Source organism: Macaca thibetana, chromosome 1, assembly GCF_024542745.1.
Source record: "Macaca thibetana thibetana isolate TM-01 chromosome 1, ASM2454274v1, whole genome shotgun sequence".
NCBI lineage: Eukaryota > Metazoa > Chordata > Mammalia > Primates > Cercopithecidae > Macaca > Macaca thibetana.
In genome coordinates this window covers 130,686,134-130,690,262 of record NC_065578.1, presented here as the reverse complement: position 1 = coordinate 130,690,262, position 4,129 = coordinate 130,686,134, and the positions used below count along the sequence as shown (strand labels likewise).

The 4,129-nt window shown below is 43.3% G+C and overlaps 1 long non-coding RNA gene across 1 annotated transcript; it reads left to right on the top strand.

Annotated features, from left to right (window-relative positions):
- The first annotated feature begins 2,007 nt into the window (after window positions 1-2,007).
- Window positions 2,008-3,831, top strand: LOC126948328 (uncharacterized). The gene is made up of 2 exons (XR_007723401.1): window positions 2,008-2,756; window positions 3,222-3,831. It is a non-coding gene; the product is annotated as an uncharacterized LOC126948328 (long non-coding RNA).
- The last annotated feature ends 298 nt before the right edge of the window (window positions 3,832-4,129 follow it).

Below are 4,129 nucleotides of genomic sequence, written 5' to 3'. Positions count from 1 at the left end.
AGCAGTTTACCATCTTCCAATCTCTTTCTTCCTATCTGTCTCTCTCTCTCCCTACCCCTTCCCTCTCTCTGCTTCTGTTGTCACATTGCTTTATGTCTGATTTTTTAAAGAACCTTGTGATTTCACTGGGCCTACCCAAATAATCCAGGACAGTCTCCTCGTTTCAGGATCCTTAATCATATCAGCAGAGTCCATTTTATTATATGAGGTAACATATTCACAGGTTCTGGGGACTAGGATGTGGACATCCTTGGGGGGTTATTACTCGACTAACCACATATGGTATCTCTGCCTGGCATATAGTAAGTGCTCAAAAATATTATTACAATAAGGATATTAACATTTCCATGCTGAGGAGAAACAGCCATCAGAAAGAAAGACATTACAAACATAGGAAAGAGAGAAAAACAGAGAGAGAGAGAGAGAGAGAGAGAGAGAGACTCTGAAAGATAGAAAGCAAGAATCCCTTAGGCCAAAGGGATGGGGCCCAGACCACAACCGGAAGGAGGGACACTCTGGACACTGAGATAATGTACACGCAGCTGGCAATAATTTTTAAAATGTAGCATTCACTACATATTTGTTGGGCTGCCTTATTCCTCAAGTGCTCCTACACTAGTGAAAGATTATGATATCCCTGCCTCAACCTGACAACCCAGCCATATACTATTATTTAAACTCCCCAAAATTTCACCTCTGATTTATCATTGCTTCTTTCAGAGCTCCTGGCTCTTTCTCCTTGGCACCAAAAAAAAAAAAAAAAAAAAAAAAAAAAAAAAACCTCAATAAATGTTTTGGGATAAATAAATTAAATTAATGAATTAATGAAAGAACAAATGAACAGCCTGGAGGACTGGGAGAACATTGACTTAGGGTGATCAGAAAGCAGTTTCTCAGTCTTCATTGACTTCTTCATTGCTCCCACCTGGGACAACTCCCTTCTTGTTCTTTAAGTTTTGTCTTTAAGAACAGGAAGGGGATGTGTCCCAGGTGGGAGGAATTCTTCAGAGATAGAAAAAGGAAAGAAGGCAGGGCAAAGAGGTATGTGGGAGTCAAGTGAAAACACTGGCTGTGGCCCAGCACAGTGGCTCATGCCTGTAATCCCATCACTTTGGGAGGCCGAGGCGGGTGGATCACTTCAAGTCAGGAGTTTGAGACCAGCCTGGCCAACACGGTAAAACCCTGTCTCTGCTAAAAATACAAAAATTAGCTGGGTGTGGTGGTGCAGGCCTATAGTCCCAGATACTCAGGAGGCTAAGGCAGGGGAATAGCTTGAACCCAGGAGTCAGGGGTTGCAGCGAGCCGAGATCACACCACTGCACTTCAGCCTAGGCGACAGAGCAAGAATTTGTCTGAAAAAACAAACAAAAGCAACCAAACAAACACAAACCACTGGCTGAAGTAGTTGAACAGGTAATTAGTAGAGGGTACTACAAACCCCTAAGAATGAGTTTCCAATGATACAAGATACATTGGTGATAGTTGATAATACTGTACTATAAACTGGGAAATTGCTGAGAGAGTAGATTTCATGGGCTCTCACCACTTAAAAAAAAAAAACAAGGCTGGGCACAGTGGCTCATGCCTGTAATCCAGCACTTTGGGAGGCCGAGGTGGGCGGGTCACAAGGTCAGGAGATTGAGACCATGGTGAAACCCCGTCTCTACTAAAAATACAAAAAATTAGCTGAGCGCGGTGGCGAGTGCTGTAGTCCCAGCTACTCAGGAGGCTGAGGCAGGAGAATGGCGTGAACCTGGGAGGCGGAGATTGCAGTGAGCCGAGATTGTACCACTGCACTCCAGCCTGGGTGACACAGCGAGACTCCGTCTCAAAAAAAAAAAAAAAAGATAACTGTGTGGGGAAGTGGACATGTTAATTTGCTTGATGGTGGTACTCATTTCACTATGTATCTATATTAAAGAACTATGTTGTACACCTTAAAAATACATTATTTTTATTTAAAAATTTTTTTAATAAAAATTAGATAAAAAGCTAATGACTCTAGATTTCTCAGAGATATATGAACAGTACTACAACAGAAGAAGCATGAGAATAACAAAAGCACTGTGCTGGAAAATTTTTTTTTAATCCTAAATTAAATGCTTGATTCTAGCACTAATTTCTGCATGACCTTGAGCAAATTACTCAGTCTCATCGAGCCTCAGTTAGCTGAGAGAACAAAGCAAGCTGATGCAGGTATAACAGCCCAGTAACTAGCGTAAGAAAAGAAATAATGCCGGTGGCTCACGCCTGTAATCCCAACACTTTGGGAGGCCGAGGCAGGTGGATCACCTAAGGTTAGGAGTTCAAGACCAGCCTGACCAACATGGTGAAACCCCTTCTCTACTAAAAATACAAAAACTGGTCAGGAGTGGTGGTGGGCACCTGTGATCACAGCTATGCAGGAGGCTGAGGCAGGAGAATCGCTTGAACCAGGGAGCCTGAGGTTGCAGTGAGCCGAGATCATGTCATTGCACTGCAGCCTGGGCAACAAGAGTGAAACTCCGTCTTAAAAAAAAAGAAAAGAAAAGAAAAGAAAAGAAAGAAAGAATGCAATAAATTATTGCTGTTACCATCTCTCAGAGTTGTTGTTCTAAATAAAACACCATGTCAAAGCACCTAGAAAATCATCTTAGTGGAGGTTCGGTAAACTTTAATCTCTTCTCTTCCACATTAGAAATTTAAACTAAATGCTCTCAAGGGATGAGAGACACTGGAAGCTGGGAGGCTCTTGGAACTCTGTTGCCATCATCAAGGTGAGAAAACTCAGGGCCTGGTTCAGAGTCCATGGAGGACTCAGGTATTTGACGTTTAAGTGGTTGGTATATAATGTTTCCATTTTCCACCTTAATATATAACGTGTCTCTTTTTCTCATCCAAGTTTTGGACCAGTGGAGACAAAGAAATGAGGCAGAGGGCAAAACTCCCCTATACTGATTAAAAAAAAAAAAAACCATGGTGGACTGACTCACCACCCAACATAATTATCAATGAAAAACACGGGCCTCTCACTCCTGGGGACATGACCCTGGGAAATATACAAAAAGCAGCAGGTGCATGGGGTGCTTTCTGCATCCTGGGGCCAAGAGTGACAGCCAGAGCCTAGAGAGGCCAGGAGTGTTTGTTTGTTTAATAGGGTTTCTGCCCCAAGAAAGAAAACACCAGAAATGTAGAGCAAGTGTTCCCCCAATGGCATGTTCTATTTCTTTTTTTCTACTTAGGCTTCCAGATACAGCCCTCTAGGTCATCCAGAGGTGCCAGCCAGCCCTCACCAGTGGTCAGCTTTTCCTCAGTGGAGTTGTGGGTGAGCCAGTGGAGCTTGCTCTGAAGATACTAGAGGGAACCAAAGCTGTCTGGCCCTTCAGTGTGACTCAGTTTCCAGACTCTATCTCTTTAGACATAAATGAAGAACAAGTGAACCTTGATCTCTTTGACGGTTGGTTCAGGGGATGATGTGTTGTAGGGTTTTCCCACAGGTCAGCAGGCCAACTGCCAGGGCCAGAGCCCCATCAAAGAATCCTCAGTGCCAGCCGGAAAGAATGATGAACTCCTCGTCTAAAGGGAGTCTGGGGCGACCAGTCAAACCATGGCCTCATGAGAAGCAGCTGACTAGGGAATGAGAGAGGAATACAAAAGACAAGGCACTGCAAAGTCAAGTCTGGTTGGGGAGAAGAAATCAATATGCCTGAAACAGGGAACCAGAAAGGACTCAGACAAAACTGCTAGCAAGTATGGAGCTTCTTGGGGTAGGTGGTGAAAATATTCCAAAATAAGATTATAGCAATGTTTTAATAACTCCCTGGATATAACAAAAAACATTGAATTGTACACGTTAAATGGATGAATTGTGTGGTATGTGAATTATATATCTCAATAAAGATGTTTTAAAAAGAAGACACAGACTAGGCACAGTGGCTCACACCTGTAATACCAACACTTTGGGAGGCTGAGGTGGGCAGATAGCTTGAGCCCAGGAGTTTAAGACCAGCCTGGGCAACATGGTGAAACTTCGTCTCTGCAAAAAATACAGAAAAAAAAAAAAAAAAAAAAAAAAAAGCCAGGTGTGGTGGTGCTACCTGTAGGTATGGTGGCATGCACCTGCAGTCCCAGCTACGAGGGAAGCTGAGGT